Source organism: Corvus brachyrhynchos, unplaced genomic scaffold (assembly GCF_000691975.1).
Source record: "Corvus brachyrhynchos isolate BGI_N302 unplaced genomic scaffold, ASM69197v1 scaffold220, whole genome shotgun sequence".
Taxonomy (NCBI): Eukaryota; Metazoa; Chordata; class Aves; order Passeriformes; family Corvidae; genus Corvus; species Corvus brachyrhynchos.
The window spans coordinates 2,012,856-2,031,150 of NW_008236209.1; the positions used below are offsets into that span (position 1 = coordinate 2,012,856).

Below are 18,295 nucleotides of genomic sequence, written 5' to 3' on the forward strand. Positions count from 1 at the left end.
CAGCAGGACCAGAAGAAAATACACACGTGGAATATGACTTATTTGTTATATTTTATTTCATGGCAGATGTCAGCAGGAGCAGCACTTCTTGTGCTCCATTTGGATGGGAAAGCGACACTTAAAAATCTATTTCAATCAAATCACGATTGATTTAATGAACATTAATCAGATGCAGAAGACTATGCCAAAATATTAACTTGTTAGTTGGAGTAATTCACTGCAGGTAGAAGAGCCACCTCATCTTCAAACAACCTGCTAGAACACACAGCTGGCCAGAGAGTTAATCTGCCCCGGACAGGAGGCACAGAGGCAACAGAACCTAAAGACTGAAACGGGAAAAAAGCACCAGGTAATAATGTCCCTTCCTTGGACAGGAGGCACGGAGGCAACAGAACCTAAAGACTGAAACGGGGAAAAAAGCACCAGGTAATAATGTCCCTTCCTCGAATCTCTTCTTAATCTTTCTCTTTAGTGCATGATCCAAACATAAATAACTCCTTGATGGGTAGACACAACAAGCTATTAGGTCTATTGTGCTAATGATCTGCAAATTAAACTGCAGCAAACCCAAAGTCTCCATGCTGAAGTTGTTAAGACCTTTTCTGCCAATAACCTGCAGAAAATGAATTACACAATTATACCTCAGTGCAAACTGTAATGACTACAAATTACAGCAGTAATTGTATTATACAGCAAAGTGATTTGATTCATTGCTTACAAGGCATAATTAATAAGCTGAAATAAGATTATCTCTATATTCTATCTTTAGAGTCTATTTTTCTGAGCAGTAATTTGTTGGGTTTGGTTTTTTTTTTTTTGACCAACATCTCATTGCCCTGACTGTCAGAAATATTTAAGTTGTTTTTTTTGGGTGAAAGTCATTGAGCATCATCTTAAATTACTGAGGTAAGGCTGGTAGGGTCTGTAAGGAATCAGGAGGCATCACTACTCTCAGGAGATGAAATAAAGAGATAAACAGAGATAAATAGAAGGCAATCTTGTATGCAGAGAGCTTTTTAAGGGTATCTGTTGATGAGCAAGGGCAGGGAAATGACTACGGCAGATTACATTTGCATTTCTGTTAGGTGACAGTTCATTTTAATTTCATTGATTGTTTTTCAGTTAGGATAACAAAATAGCCTTTGTTATTTCCCAGAGGAAAGAGAATTGGAAGGATAGGCCAGGCTGGGGTGACACCTCCCAGCCCCAGCTCCCCAGCCCAGACAAGGAATTGGCTCTGGCAGCAAAGCCGCTCTGAGCAGTCCCTCTCCTACGGGACTGGAAAAACTGGGATGGCAGAGGAACTGGGAATGGGCAGAGAGAACCATCCTTCGATCAGCCCAGAGTGCCTGGGTTGGGGCTCACAGGAGCGACATCCTGGCTCGGGACCGGAGCAAGGGGCTCTGTCTGATGGCAGCCACCGGTGCTGAGCTCAGCGTGGGCAGGGCAGCAGCAGAGCTTTGTGCAAACCCCTGGCATGTCACACTTGGGAGCACTATTGCACAAGAAACAGGAAACCAGAAAGAGAAGGAAAAACGTCTTTGCTGTGGACAGTGGGCAACTTGTTAAAGGCTCTTGATGACAGAATAAGTGGGAATGATCATTAATAGCACTCCCCCAAATCCTTCATATTCTTGCCAGTATTTTTTGAAAGCCTGTTTTATTAAGATATTATTTAAATACCAAGAGGTGATGAAGTGAGAATAACAAAGGGGTAACATATCAATACTTTCCCTCTGTCCTAGTGAGCAGCTCTGTTCATTTCAATCAGAGATTTCACTGGGATTTAGTTGCTGGTTTTGATTTTGTTGTTTAAATAAATGATCTCCATTTTATAAGTCTACACTATTCTCCTCATTCCAGAAGTTTTTCTAGAAGCTTCCAGCTTGAGCTCTCTGTTCTTAAGGGCAACACTGAGCAGCAGAGCTGCCGTGGAATGCAGTTTATCCTCCTGCTGCAGTCAAATGAAGGAAATTTGTGAGCTCCAGAACTTGCCTGGGAAGATGGGGCTCATAGAAACAAAAGCTTTAAGAGTTCTCTGGCTCTTTTTTTGCTCAAAAATAAAAATCCTATTTATTTATTATTAGAACAATCTCCTTAATCGAAATGCTGATTCAGCTTGTTATTTATTAGATGATTCTAATGAAGACTATGAAAATCAGGAAAGCAGCCAGAACAGCAATCAACTCCATTTTGCAATAAACTAAAGAACACCTGGTGCTTTGCAACTTTGTCCTTTGATAATCTGGAGAAACAATTTTCAGCATCTGAACAAGTATGCTGGTCACCAGAAGAAGCTACGTTAGTGTACCTTTATTTTTCTTCACTCTGCGCTTTGAAAACATTCAGAAATCGATATTGAAGTGTTCATATGAAATTCCAGTGCAAAGCCTGAATTTCTGAATGCTTGTATTTTTCCATAACAGTCTCTGCAGTTGCACTCAAACAGGGAGAATAATCTGAATGTCAAATATTTGACAAGTCATTTTGAGCAGAAGTAGGTAACTGTGGAGCCAGGAATGATTTTCAATAATTGATAGCACTCCATATCATGCAAACTACATATAAGAAGCATAATTATCAAGAAATAAGGTTTGATAAACCCTTAATTTTAGTAAGGATTCTTTCTTTTCCCCTCGCATCTTAAAACTGCGTTACTGCTGTAAATTGCATTTTTATGCAAATTAGAGGGATTTTGGTTGGTTTTAGGTTTGGTTTTTGTTTGTTTACTTTTTAAACTAAAGATGCTTCCTACTTAAAGATATGTCACCATCAGTTATGATTTAATGGATCTGACAGAAGTTCTTTATGTGTGTGCAGCTCAGGAAAAAATCTTTGTCTACTGAACTGTGCAGTAGCAGTAGAGGTGTATTCACACAGCAGTGATGTTCTCATCTTAATAAAAAATTAGATAAAGCCCATGATTTATAACATTATTGCAGGTCTTCCCATGTCCAACCCAAGAAACACAGCTTTTCACCCTCTATTCAGGAGGCCAAAACCAGAACATGCACTCACACACATGGGAAAAAAAATGAAAGAAGATTGGAATATTCTGATGAAAAAAATCAAAGCTTTCAAGTAATCCAAATTTTTCTTCTCTCCCTTAAAAGCCTTAAAGCCACCATTTTTGGGTGTTTTGTACACTGTTTTTTGCAGGACTGTGTTCAAATGAAAAGGCTGAAGTGAGTGCACTTTTTACCCCTGAGGTAATCTGATGCTCTCGCATGTCTGATTTTTGACAGCAATGTAAGAAACCAAACAAACTACAAACAAACCAACAAACCAACAAACCCCAAACCCCTGACTTGAATGGCTCCCTCCTCTCAGGAGCTCTGCACAGAAGTAATTGGCATAGGAAAAGCTCTGCTTCATTCAAGTTTCTTTCCTTATAAAACAGAGATGAGAATGCCTTTGAACATAATTCAAATAATTGACTGTCTGCATCTATTTTTGTTGATATATGTCAACCAACAGAGCTGTAAGTTAGCTAAAGCAATTGCACAGCACCAGAAGAATTCTATCCAGAGCAGCAGAGTACATGAAATAATTCTTTTTATGCACATTACCCCAGAAGCATTTTTTCTATTTCAAAACAATGTAGGTACCCCACCACACCAAAAAGAAAATCAAGGCAATACACCTGCAAGCAAAGTAGATTTTAGGCACTGTGGCAGGCAATTATAGATGCTACTACTTTTCAGCTTCCAATTTTAGAATAATGAAAAATCAAAGTTCACTGAATTACACTATATAGACTCCTAGGTTGAAATGCAATTAAATAATCCATGAAACAATTCTTTTTCAGAGCTGCTTAAACAGAAACGTAATCAGCAGGGTGTAGGACTATTGATATAGGGAAAGTCACCAGTTCTGAATCCCAGGATGGGATCTTGCTTATACTGGGATTTCTGTGTGAACAACCACGTGCTCCAAAGTGCAGTGCAAATGTCTTTCAGTAGGAAAAACTTAACATTATTCTGCTTTGCACCATGAAATTGGCAAAAATTCTGCTGTACTCATCAGCACAGAGAGATTCTGTCTGTCTGTTGTGAGGCCCTGGCACAGGGTGCCCAGAGCAGCTGGGGCTGCCCCTGGATCCCTGTCCAAGGCCAGGCTGGACATTGGGGCTGGGAGCAGCCTGGGACAGTGGGAGGTGTCCCTGCCATGGCAGGGGTGGGACTGGATGAGCTTTAAGGTCCCTTCCAACCCAAACCATCCTGTGGTTCTGTGATTTAACATCCAGTGATGGAAATACCTCTGCTTTTCCCATTCCCTTGTTCTAAATTTCCAGGTTTTGCATTGAATTCTGCAAGCCTTAGGTAACTCCAGCTTATCCTAATGCATTTAATTTGTAACAGTTAAACCCACTATGTGGTTATTTATGTCTAAATCTCCATTAAAGCTAACTTGTTGTGGTATTTTAGGGACATTTAGCTGTTACATGTCATAAAAACAACACAATGAAGTCACCACAACCAGACATCCCTCTCTAGAGGCAGATAAGCAGGTCCATATTTTCTGCGTTCTTCCATGTGAACACACCATTCCTTGGGCACAAACTGCCCCCACCAGAGCTAATGCACTTCCTGAGGCATTATCCCCACCTTTTCCATGTGCTCCTGCCTCTTTCAGATCCAATCCAAGCAAATCTCACTACAACAAACTCTCTCACCAAGATGAAGCTGCTGCACAAGCTCGAATTATCACCTTCTCAGCCCTGCTGTGGAATCACCACGAACAAGGGCAAAACATCAGTGAAAAATCTGCACCTCTGCGGGAGTTCACAGCTCACAGCACCTCCCCAGGTCCTGTTCCTGTCCTGCCAACACCAATCCACCCTGGAGAGGCTGCCCAGGGGCACCAGTGAGCCCTTTTGGCAGGCTCAGAACTGCACTGATGTTCTTGGTGCCCAGACCAAGGTCTGTGTCTGGGGCACCTCAAACGGCACCAGTCCAAACGGCCAGCACAAGGTTTGCTCATCTTTCTGCACATCTTACAGAGCAATCAGTGTGTTGAAAATCCTTGGGTGCTGGTGATTTTCTTTGCCTTTTGCCAGCTTTTTTTTCCTCCTTCATTTTATTCATTATTTTTTCAACAGTTGAAAAGACTGAACAAAATCAACACAAAAATATATTACGCTAGCACTAAACACTGGTCAGCCACTTGCACTGATTAGACAAAACTGATACAGTTGAATCTGAGTTTCAGTGGGAATCTGAAACTTAAATGTATGGAAAATTGTGGTGATGCATGCTTTATTTTTACTTGTTTGCAAAAAAAAAGCCGTAACTTTATCAAACATTATAAACACTTTCACTGCTGACAACCCTCTTCAAACATCAACTACTGTAATTTTCCCCACATTTACATAATACTGCCTGATTAAGCTGTCAGAATTTTCATTGGTGCTTGCTGCAGAAATCAAAAATAAAAACACAGTGTTGGCAATGGTTTGCCCTCCTAAGATATTCACGTTGGAGTGTAAGGAAGAGTGAAACAGCCAATCTGAAGCAGATAGGGGGATATTCTCCTCAGTTGCTGATTCCCTCATCCAAGCAGAATTCAGCTTCTTTCCCCCAGTATAAAACCTGCTCCAGCTGGCAGCAACTCAACACCACCCCAAGCCCTGGGTCTGCAGCCCTGCCTGAAGACAACCACTGGATTCCCTCTTCCTTCACAACCCTCACTAAATGACAGCCTCTTCCCCTGATAATTTATTTCTCAGAGTAGCTACAGAGCCTCAAGGCACGAATTGCCTGGGTACCCAGAGGGCTGTTGCATGAGCACAGCTCTGCCCCGTGTTATTTCCATGTGTCCCCATTTTATCACACTCACCTGGCTGGGTTACACTGAGCAGCAGTGATGCTCATCTCAGGATGCACATGGCAAGAGATGTTTTCATGTGGACAGAGCAGGTTGGAAACAACAAATTACTGTGTAGTTATCATTGTTTCATTGTCATGCAGATTCAAAATAATACATGTTGTCTCACAGCTTATAATTAAATCATGATCTCTTTAACTTCCACAGTAAAAACAAAGTTTCAGAGGTGAAAGGGAGGTCAACAGAGAGCTGCCAATAACACAGAACATCCATAAAGACAAAGAAATGCTCTACTCTGGTCAAGAAATTCTCTGCTGTGGTTAAAGAAGTAATTTGGATTCCTTTCCTCTCTGTAGAACAGGATAAGTACAAAAAGCTTTGCTTGTGAACACTTCTAAAACCAAAATTTTTAAAGTATCACAGAAAGATAAAAGTAATCAATAAATCCCTTATGAAATCATCCCATCTCGTTCCAATACACATGAAATTAATTCAGACCAATAACACACCCCATATATCAGTTTAACACTACTCCAAAAAGGAGTTTAATGATCCCCAAAATCAACCATTGAATATTCTGCACTGAAGCCTCCCAAGCCATGGGAACTGATTCTTTTGAACTGGTCTTCCTAATATTGGCAACCAGTTTCAGACATAAATCAACTTTAGAAACACAATTCTAAACTAAGAACAAATAAAAACTGTCTGGAATGCCTGTATAATCACACAGTGAGAAATCTGACATTCTTTTCTTCTTAAAAGAGCAGCTGGAATTGCCTCTGAACTCCCATTTCAGAACATCCAATTTCTCTGTTGTCATTTTCATACTCATTTACAGTAATTTCCATGGCTCAGAAAGAAATCTGGTAAACAAGAATATGGATTATATCTTTCTGCTGGAAAAGGTGCAGCATGGTCAGCTGCTCTGTGGGAGAGCAGGGGGCTCCTGCCCTGGTTTGCAGCCAATCTGCTTCCCCATTGAAATCTGCCTTTTGGCTCTTCACTGGGGAATTAATGCTGCTCTCATTATGCTTATTGTGAGCAGTTAACCTCTATTTTATAAAGAGAAAAGATGCTGCTCTGATTCAGTATCCCTGTAAGTATTTTATCTTCACCCAAGCTATACCTGTTTCTTCCTTTTAACATCAGCTGTGCATTCTGAAAGTCAGAAAATGGTGGATACTTTTCCATCTTTTATAGATTTGGCCTAGCATCAGATAAATTAATGGGAAACTTCAGCTCTCAGTTGGAATCTAAGTAAAATTGTACACTGATATGTAAATATTTCCCTTGGACTGAAAAAAAAAGAAAGAGCTTATTACCTGTAATTCTCTATTTGTCTGGTGAAGGAAGCATTTCTCAGTCGAGCTTTTTGGTGGTTTTCATTCTTGCATTAGTGGTGGGGATGAGATAACTGGGACTGGAAATAAAAAGGATCACAGTGGTCAGCTGGTGAATGCAACCCTGTACCAACTTCTTACTCTTCAGAGCGCTGAAATTAGTTATTTCAGAAATTAAATAAAATTGTGCAAATGGCTAATTGCTAATGCATTGATTCACTCTCTGGTGAAGGTTTGGTGAACCTTCCCATCTCTGCAGCTGTAAAAAGGAAGCTAAAATTACTTTGTCATGACCAGAAGAGAACAAATGTATCTTTACAAGAAAGATTTTCAGAAACATTACCATGCTTTTGCTCCTATTTCTCAGTAAGTTTTGTGAGGCTTGAGTCTACAAAAAATGCTTTCAGGAAAACAGGGAAGTTCACATGATTTGGTTAGTTTTAATTGTAGTGTGATCTATTTATTTCTTCCAGAGTGCAGAGGAAGCAGAGGTTGGAAATGAATGACAGAATGTTCCCTCACAATAAAAGAACTCTCAGGTGTGTAAAAAGGGCTTGGGGAAGCTCTGCAATCATGCAAAACTCAAAGGCAACTGGAGAACACGAGCAGTTAGTACAGGAGTGAGTGGGACTTAATGATATTCCATGCCTGAGGAGTATTTGACAGTCATGGAATTCCAGGCAGTAACGTGGATGAAAGACAGGACACAGAAGAAGTCAGGCTCAAGGGGCTGTGAGAAACTTCACAGGATTATGAGTGGTTTAGTGGCCTGCATTTCTCTCTTCCCCAGCCTATCCTATTCATCTGTTTTCTAAGATTCCTTTCCTCTTCCCCATTTCAATGAAAGAAATTCTTTTATTCCCCTCCTGGACTTTGCAGGATCTTTCCCAACAAGTTCCCTTGTTATCTCCATCCTTTCCTAGGACCCAGACCAACCTTTCCTGCTGCCACGCAGCAAAAAGCAGTCCCCTCTGCCCTCCAACTCAGAAACCCGAGTTTGCCTTTCTCCAGCTTCTGGGAACAAGTGCACAAGAAGGAATAGGGTGGGGCCAGTTCTACCCTAAGAATCAGGAGGGATTCTGGACAATAAGAGGACTCTGCTGCTGCTTTTCCCTGGGGACAGCAGCTGCTCCACAGCCAAGTGCTGCCTCGTGGAACTTCAGCAAACTGGGGAGCTCCTTCCAGCTGCACCTGCACAAGCCATGCCTGGGGCACACAGGGGCTTTGTGCTCGTTATTAGGAGATGCTAAATGGCTTCTGTGAGTTTGAGGACCTGTCACCACACCCTGGCCTTGCTTCATTTGCCTCCATGTATTAAATTCTTTCCGAGCTGTAAAAGACTAAGGAAAGATTGACTGTGATGGGGAGGAGAGGGGAGGCTTCAAGGGTGTTAATATTATTCTAGGCACCAAGGTGTCTGCACAACCTTGATGAATTATTTCTAAAAATAGCACTGGTGCAGGTAATCAGTCCTACAGGTTTGGTCAAAAGGATGAGCTTCCCCCAGCCCAGGTATTGTCTGCTTACAGTAGGACCATGTTTGAGAATTATAAAGGGCACTTCAGTCCCTGCAAACTGTGGCCACAGACACCTTGAGGCTCATGCAACAAAAAAAGGTGGTTTTTTGTTTTGTTGTATTTACTTCTCCTCCTCCTTTAAGTGCTGCCTGTTACTCAGCTTCCACAGTAACTGCTGTTCTTATTTCTTTACAGTTTGCAGTTATCTTTTAAAATAACAAATGAGGGCTAATTGTTGCCACAGCAGCACCTCACAAGCAGGTACATAGTCAAAAAAAGGGGAAAAGAGAAGATGATGGCCAAGCTATGAAAAGAGGGATTTCCTGCAGGTTGTAATGCTGATGTGATGGCTGTGATATAAAGACAGCAGATTTTTTTTGGTTTTAATATTAATTATATGCTGCGATTTAAAACTTAAGTAGCATTTCAAATCACAAGGTGACTTCAAGAGTATTCCTGGAAATTGCCAGCAGTGTTGTGCCGCAAGTGAGACAAGAATTGATGGGAGGATCTTGGAGCCTCTCACAGGGTGTCCGCTGGGAACCTCATCACTTAAACAGCACAGCCAACACTCTGTGCTGGCTGTTGCCTCACTGGCAGAGAGATTCAGAAAATCAAATTCAGTTATGTATCTGACATCCCACTGAACTCCAGTTTGTGCTAAAGGACAGATATAAGGTTGACGCGCTGTAAAATATTTGCTTTTTTTTGGCAGAATCTTTGTGGTTTTCTCACGTTTCCCTTAACGATGCTAGAAATGCCCTCATGCAACCCCAAAAAAACCCAACAAAAACCACCCAAACCTAAACAAAACCAAAAAATTACCCAAAGACCCAAGATACAACTCACATTTCAAACAGGTCTCCCTTAATTTACCCATCATCAGCTGCTCCAGGTGTCCCATTTTGGAAATCTCTCATTTGTATTCTCAAATTTTGGGTTTATTCAGGGCCATGGTTCCTTCTGCTGTACTGCCTGACATAAATAGATTCTGGTATCTCTTTAATTTACCTGTGGAATTCTATGTTCACAGCATGCAATGTCCTGAGTAATATTTAAAAGCTTTTCTTAGATTTGGACAACTAGGAAAGATGGATTAATTAACAGAATACCAGTAATATATTAGTAAATATGAGGCAAAACCAGGGCACTACCTATCATCAGGTAAAAATTTCAAATATTTTGAAAATCAATTATTACTGAAAAGGATAGAGCAATTCTGAGCTAAATAATTATTCCTCTTAGAACATCATTTATCTTATTGAAAATTTTTAAATGTGCAGAATACACAAGTGTTCTGCTCTTATACTGTGAGAGCAGAGATTTTAGAAATGATTCATTGTCCTGTCAGACTATTTGCCTAATGCCAGAAAAATTCCATTAACATCTTTCAGCCTTCCTTTCCCCTCCAAAATATTGGTAACAGAGCTGCTCTTCCCTCTCCTACCTTCTATCACGTTGAGTTGGAAAGGAAAGCAGAGGGAGAGGGACTCTCTCTGCCACAGTGATTTTACAATGCAATATGTGATTATTTAGCAAAACACGGCTCAACTTCTTGTTCTTCTTTTATTTTCATTTTAAAAAACAACATTTTCCCTATGCTGCAACACAGAGAGTGTGGGCAGTACCAGGTACGTTTTGTTCTGGACTGAACAGAAACTCCCCCCTAATTTCACAGGAGTCAGGCTCCCATCTGAAGCCAGGAGGGCTCTGCCCATTCCTTCCTATCACTTCCAAACATTTCAGCCTTGTGAATGGTACTTTCTGGAATCTCATTAGCATAGATTATGCATGTTTTATACGTTGCCTCCGAGAACTGCATATTTTAAAATACACACATCTCACCAAGAAATACTCGACCTGCCAGTTTTGCTTTATCTGCCCTTCCTAGATAATTTACCTTCTGAACAGAACTGAAAAGAGATTTTAAGTGATTTTAATACAGGAAGAAATCCTGCAGCTGGAGCCAACTGTTAAAAAATGTGAAGCCCTATTAATTTTTTATCACATGTCCAAAAGGACACTGCTTTGTGTAGATTATACAGGCATATTCAAATAAGTTTGGGAACGAAGCCTCAGAATAATTTTAAGTAATGGATAATGATGCCCATGAAAAGATGAGTGAGAAAAAAAGGCTAAGAAAAATCTATTTTGATCAAGCAGCCAAGCACAGGAGCGTGTCAAACACATGCATTTCCATTTCTGTGAGAACAGGCTCAATGAAGCATTAAAGAACATGTTACCACAGAGACAGCTGGATTCCAGCATCCCAAATCAGGAGACATCCAGGTTATTCTCCTGATTTATATATCCCATAGCATCCTCCTGCCAGGGCTGAGTCCCGTGACAGAGAGAGCAGACTAATTCCAAAGACATATGCTACACTTCATCTTCTCTCAGAGGCTCAGGCCATTGTGATCATGGCAGAATCTTACACAGAAACTGAAAGATTTATAGCTCTTAGCCTTGCCAAGCTTTGCAGAGATGACCAAAGCAGCACTTATTTAATGCAATTAGTAATTGTATCATAAAAAGCCGAATCACTCTGTTTACAGTGGTGACACTTGACAAAAGTTAAATGGCAAAAATCTTTACTCTGGATTTCTGAACTTCCTCTTTAAATTCTTAATGCATACAACAAAGGACATAAATTTTTTATATTCACACTTCAGCTGGGACCTTTTTTTCCTCTTTCAAAATAGTTCCCTGCCAAAAAACCTAATCCTATCACTTCCTACTTGCTTTTATTCAGTGTTCACCAAAACTTGAACTGCAACTCAGAAAACAGCATTGCTAAACAGCAAAATTTCTAACAGTATCCATTACCTCCTTTATACAACAAATGAAAGCTCCAAATCCTTTGGTACATGAACAAAAAGCACTGCTGATATAGAAATGAAAGAAAATAATGTCAAAATTGTCTTAAAATATTTCAAACTGAAGGCAAAGTTAATTTTTCAATAGTCTAGTCTATCACTAAGGATCAACACACATCCAGATAGAAAAGCAAGAAGCTGCAGCTTACCTTGGAGAAGTTTGGTGGCACATCCTGTCACAAAACAAGAGTGTTCTCTAGTCCCCAAAAATGTATTACAAAAAAGAAAGTGTGGTCCAAGCCATCACTCACAACAAACATGGATCATAAAGGCAGAAATAATTGCCTGCACTTGTAAATGAATGAAAATATAGGTTATGCTCTTATTACCAAATTACTTAATTATTACTCCCCATGACCATCATCACTGATGGGGCAGGACACATTCAAGAAGTTCAAAACTGAAAAAAACCTATTTCCTTCCTCAAGTCCTGACAGAATTTTTCTTTGACAATTGAGAAAAGGAAACAATGGAGCAAGCTCCAGATTCATCAAGATTCATTTTAATTGTCTACCTCACTGGGAGAGACTTTGAGAAAAGGAAACAACGGAGCAAGCTCCAGATTCATCAAGATTCATTTTACTCCCTGCAACTGAAATAAACAAAATATACCATTCCTGGGCACATAGGGCTTTATACACACAGTTACCAAAAGAAAACAACTTACACAGGTCCTTGTTTGTCTGGAAGTTGCCCATGATTTCACAGCCCACACACAAAATTAGGAAAGAACTGTAAAAGAGCTACATTCATGTACATGTTCAGATCATTTAGGGAGCAGGAGTAAATTGATAAGACTGGTGAAGCTCAGTGTTCTGTGTTTCCATGCTGTAACACTGAGCAGATCACGACAGAGCCCTGGATGGAAGCAGTGCCCTAAAAACTGTACCTTTTCTATTACTATTTAGTATCTGTTTGATGCAATGTACAATAACTGAGTTTCTTTCCTCCTTATTCAGCACTTTTAAGATGTCATTTTGAGTGGCCAGGCCAGGTTCAGATCCCCTCATGACAAGAGAGAGCGAGTTCAGCAGAAGGTCACAAAGAACACGAGGGGACAGAAGCACAAGGCAGAAAAAGTTGGCTGTGTTGAGCCTGGGAACAAAGCTGGGAAAAGCAGCTGATTTCAGTCTTTTCAGCTCTGGAGTTATAGAAATAACAGGAATAGGAGTTGTAGAAATGACAGAGACAAATGTTTCTCCGAGGTGAGAGGAGATAACAGGTTAAGAGTCAAGAAGAAGACAGAAAAGACAACAATGAAAATATTTCCTGGCCATAAAAGAGTAATTGACAACAGGAGCAGTCTCCAGCTTGAAGTGTTTATGGATCTCCAGCTTTGGTGGTACTTGAAACCTGGCTGGAAACAGCCCTGGTTTGCTTTGCTGGTAACCCTGCTTTGAGCAGAGCTTCCGCTGGGCCATGCTCAGAGGTCCCTTCCATCCTGAAGCATTCCATGATTCACCTCCTAACACACTGAAGTAATTGCTGAGCATCTGAAATGTCATTTAATGGATAAGACAAGGGAATCTGATTTCAAGAAACTGAGGGGATTTAAAACAATTTTATGAAAAAAGATCCAACCCAAAAATGGAATGCGACAGTTAATCAGCAGATCAGATCCCCTTTCAGGAGCTCTTCCTGATATTTTGCTACATATTGGAGTCTTGGTTCATTTCGTTTTGTTAGCAAAAAGCCTAAATATGAATCAAGAAATGTTGCCTGTTCAGGCCACTTACAGGTATCGAAGTTGAAAGTGTGGGGTTTTTTTGTTTTGAAAGCCACTTTAATTCAAAGTATATTACAAGACAAGCAAAAATACAATTGGGAACAAAAAGTCATAGAAATATTCCAGTAAAACACTTCAGACATCCCCAATATTATGTGATCAAGTACATCTTGGGAAGGATCATAGAAATAGATTAGAAAAAAGATGGGAGTCATTCTTCAAAGCTTAAAACGTCTGCAGGGATTGGGGAGATGTTTGCAACTGCTCAGTTTGGATACATTCGCTTATCTGATCTCGAGCTCTTTTGACAAAGCAAGCAAGGCATGGAATGAACTAAATAGACCATGTGTCAACCCAAACTCCCCTGGCAGGAAGTGCAGAAGCTGAGTTTTCATTGACAGCACTGCAGTTATTTGGATGGCAGAGCCCACACCTTGTTCAGCTTTAAAGGAAAAAAAAAAAAAAAAAGAGTAATTATTTCTGGCCTTTTAGTCTGGCTTTGAAATTACCCAAGATGAGCACATTCAGACAGAGTCAGATATGATATAATGGGGGAGAAGAACAAACAAGAAGTCCCAAACACCCATTCTTTAGTTATGGATTTTATCTTTCAAGGTATGTCTACAGTGCTTGTATGAAAAATGTAATTATAGTTCAGAAGCAGCAGCATTTTCTTTAGTCACTAAAAGTAACAAAAGGAGCCAGAGATAAAGCACAGCATGGAAAGGAGATCCTATGAATGCTATGTACTTTATTTTTAAATAGTTCCAATCTATTGAAGTTTCTATACCTGTATCTAACCAACACATGGAGTCATACCCTCAGAATATCATTTGTTGGAGTGTTTTCATTAAAGAATCTCTTTTACAGCCTTTTCACTTCTGCATTATTTTCCTAAAGTCAGTAGGAAAATCTTTATTTCTCGCTTTTATTTTCGTTACCCTTCAGTGGCATCAGCAAAACTATTGCTTAGAGGCTTTTCTTGTCAGCTTTTTCAGACAACTTTACTTAGGGGATCATTTTTTACTGCAGCCACTGAGCTTAAATCTGCATGCATGTTCCCATTTCCTCTGCTTTGTGATTCCGTTTAACAGAATCATTATTTCAAAAGGTAGAACACTTAGTGTGAGACTCATCTTGAATTTTTGTCAGCTTTGCTGAACGTCTTCATCTTAAAAAATAATATGGAATAATCTAGATTTTTTCCCCCCATCCTTTAACAAAGATAAAATGGAGTGGTTTTGAATTACCTGATGTTTTACACAGGTTCTTTTTCTCCATTGTGCTGAAGCCATAATCTGCATAGAATAAAGTACTTGAGAAGAACCCTTTGGTTTTCACAATATCTGAAATTACTGATGTTAAAGAGCTTGTGCACAATAATAAAAGAAAACAAATGCTATCCATTTCCTTATCAGTTACCTCCCCTTCTTTAGGGAAAAGTTTCTTTTAAAGAGACTTTTTAAAGTCTTTAAAAGAAATAAATCTGTACAGCACTGTTTTAATTCTTACTTCCAATAAAATAATTCTATTTTAAATCTGCTAATAACACATTTTTTTATGAAACTGCTTGATGAAACTATATTTTTAGCATTTTATTCTCAGAAAGTTGTGGCTAGTATTAGATACCATTGTATTTTATAAATACTGTCATTTTCTGAGGTTGAAACATTACATAACTTTTCAGATGACAGCAGTAAAATTGCATTCAGTCATGTGCACTGAGATGACAGATCTAGATTAAATTCCTATTTCTGTAAGTCTTCCATCAATCATAGGTGGGACAAATCCAAACCCTCGTTCTTTTAACACCCAAAGCTTCCAAATCCATGCTCACAGTAATTATTGAATGTTTAGCAAAAACAGCCTTGAATTTTGAATTTAGATCAACTCAGAGAAGAGGAATTCAGCAGCAGACTGAAGAGCAACTGAGAAATCACTTTCCTTCCCTCACAGTTTATTTCAGTCCAGGTAAAATGAGTTGTGTTTATGTATATTTATATTAACTTTCATTGCTGGTATTAAAGAACTACCTCAGCACATAGTTCCCCTTCCCACAATTCCTGTGGCGTTTTAAATATAAGAATAAAATATCATTTCTGCCAAGGACTGCAGCTGGCAAGAGAAAGGATCCTGCAAGTCCTGAGTGACAATGAATTGGACAGAAAAATTCGCACTGTGCCCTTACCGTAAAGAATCACCCAAATTTTGTGAAACTCTGCGGTTGGGTTTGTCTGTCTTTATTCAAGGAAACTAAAATAGGATTTATTGGAAAAGCAAGACAGCAATAAATCCACTTGCCTTAATGGTGTTACTGGATATTACTGGTTATGATCCAGTGAGTTATGTAACATCCTTATACATGTGGAGCATGAACACTTTAGTACCCTTGCAGAATCACTCCTAAAGCATCCTCAGAGTGAGTGCTCAGCCTCCCCACTTCATTAAATGCCTAAAGCAGAGTTAGAACTATAAGAAATTGCTTTCCTATTGCTTTCTAAAGGCAGTCTACTCTGTTCATCCTTGGTTTTTTTAAGCTTTAAATTGTGCAAGGCTCATCTGATGCTGTAGCCTCCATCCTGCACAGCATTTGACATGAATTTCCCTTTTTATATAGAATGGAATGGAGAGTTTTTTATGACTCTGTTGGATCTTTCAGCTGCTATGATGTAGAAAGAGTACAGGGGAGCAGGGAGAAAGTGCATATTCTCAATAAGCTTCTTAACAAAATGTAGCATCACATGACTTTTACACTTTTACACCTTTCTCCCCATGATTTTGTTCCATCTCCTTCACATGATTCAATCACCTGTGCTTGTCATCTGATTTTTGACACTTTGCTCCTTGTCTGGCTTCTGACAAGCAATTTACTTCAGTGAACTCCTGTGCATGACTCTGGTGAGGTTTCCTAGGACAAGAAAATCCCTTCAGTTTTACATTCCAATCGCCTGTACATTTTCAATTCCCTTTGCTCTTGCTCTACCCTTTCCAGTAATTGTCTGGGTCATTTCCCCGAGGGAAAAACATCATTACAGTCCTGACTTGCTTGAAAATCACCATGTTTTGACTTTAATTTGAAATCAGAACTTTATCAAGCGTCTGCTGTAAACACTGGGTTTGTCATGGTATTTTAAACTGTTATCAATAAATGAGATAAAATTTCTGTTGGCCTATTGGTATTCCTGTTGTGTTAGTCACAACCAGACACGCCAAAATCTGCTCAAAAGCTATTCTGGCTCTGCCTTCAGCTCCTCTGTATTGGCTGACATTAACCCCAGCTCCTGCATAACCAGTCTGCTGCTTTTTCACCAGATTTAATTTGTAGCCCTGGTTTGTCCTTAGAATACTCTGATGCCTTTTATGTGTGCTCCATTTCCATGGTGTAATTACTCTGCAAGCCTTTTCGATTGCTTGATGTGACGGTTGTGTAAAAACCCTGCAAATCCTGTTTTAGAAACTTCTTTTCAGATTATTTCAGTTGGTACTTCTGCAGAGTGTTCCTACCAGCACCAGATTGTTTCATCTCTCAGAAAGCATGAATTTTGCTTTCTGCTCTAATTTTTTCATCATGCTCTGTAACTCTACTCCAGCCAGTCTCCCTTAAGCTGTAACCAGTATCAGGGCCTCTCCTGGAGTCCATGGTGGGTATGGATGGAATTGCTCAGAAAAATGATGGGAGAAATTATGCAACTGCTGGCACTTGGGTCAATTATTTTAACCAGCTGGATAGAACATCTTGTTGACTTCTTTAGGGACATTTCCTTTCATTCGTTCAATTTTTTCTGACATTTTAAAAGTGCTTATTGGACCGGAAACAGCAAAACATTAGAACACAAGAAAAGCCTTCTGCTCTTCTTAAGTAGTTTTTGTCTTGTCCTAAATAAACTCCCAAGTTTATGCTTGTGTTACAACTTTGCACTTCAGAAAAATTCTTAACTGTGTCATTAATAATCAGCTCTTTCTAGAACTAATTGAGAAAGAAATTGTCTTTGCTCAGGCTTTCCTAAAGTTAGGACTCGCATTTTTGAAAGTGCAAACCTGTAAATGCTGTGGTGATCTGAAACATTTTTGTTGGAGTTGAGGAACTACATTTGCACTGATGATAAAAAGTAGAAAGGTTTCTGGAGAATGGCAGTGCTTTGTAGCACCAGCTGTTGTTGACAGCACCTCCCAGGGTTCTGTCTTACTGCTTTTTTCAGAAATAATTTTGCCCTTAACTTTTTGTGTCTTGAAACTTAGAACATAAACTGGGTTTTTATTGGAAGGAGTATGAGGAAGCTTCTGTTTTGGATCATCACAAACACCAGCATTTACTGTAGGTCACAGAGGTCTCTTGATTTCCAAGCCAGAACAAACCAATCCAGTATAAGCTGAGTGTAATATTAATAAAAATTCCTGTCTCTTCCCTGTTACTGTGATTATTCCAAAGATTTACTGCTGCAGCTTTCCCCCCTTAGTAAGGATCACATCACACCACACAGGATGGTGTTCAAATATTTGCTGCTGCCATGACCTATCCAGCATTAGGGTCTTAAATTGAATTTCTAAGCCTGTAACTCGCATCAGTGTCACTTTTGTTCAGGGAGTAACTTTGTGTGAGAGGCTGTTTGCTCTGCAGTGGGTTTGTGTTTGAAAATGCAGAGTTATGAAAACACCGTTGCAGTACATGCTGACAGATGACTCATTTTAATATGATGTACTTCGTCTGAACATTGTTAAACAGCACTGAAAGGTTGTTTTTACATGACCTGACACCTTTGCATTTCATTTCCTTCTCCCAGTAGAGAAAATGGATGTTAGCATTTTGCCACAGAGATTCCTCTGTGCATTGTCACACTCTGTGGTGGAAATACTGTGAAAATGGATATGGTGTCACCTTCACTTCCCAGATCCAGAATGGATGGGAGCTCTCTGCCTCCAGTGAGTTTCCAGCTATTCCTTTGTAAGATAAAAATATTTTGCTTTGTTTCTTGTGTACCTCTTGTTTTACATTCCAGGTGCTCAATTAAC

At 39.6% G+C, this 18,295-nt stretch overlaps 1 long non-coding RNA gene across 7 annotated transcripts in view; it reads left to right on the forward strand.

Annotated features, from left to right (window-relative positions):
• Window positions 1-18,295, forward strand: part of LOC108448655 — a 51,793-nt gene that overhangs the window by 21,901 nt on the left and 11,597 nt on the right. For 3 of the 7 annotated variants that reach the window (XR_001864615.1, XR_001864624.1, XR_001864618.1), the window contains 4 exons: window positions 224-349; window positions 6,034-6,154; window positions 7,640-7,705; window positions 18,067-18,205. This is a non-coding gene — a long non-coding RNA (uncharacterized LOC108448655). Of the gene's footprint in view, window positions 1-204; window positions 350-6,033; window positions 6,155-7,639; window positions 7,706-18,066; window positions 18,228-18,295 lie in introns of all 7 variants that reach the window. The other 4 variants (XR_001864617.1, XR_001864616.1, XR_001864626.1 and 1 more) reach the window with 3 other exon arrangements.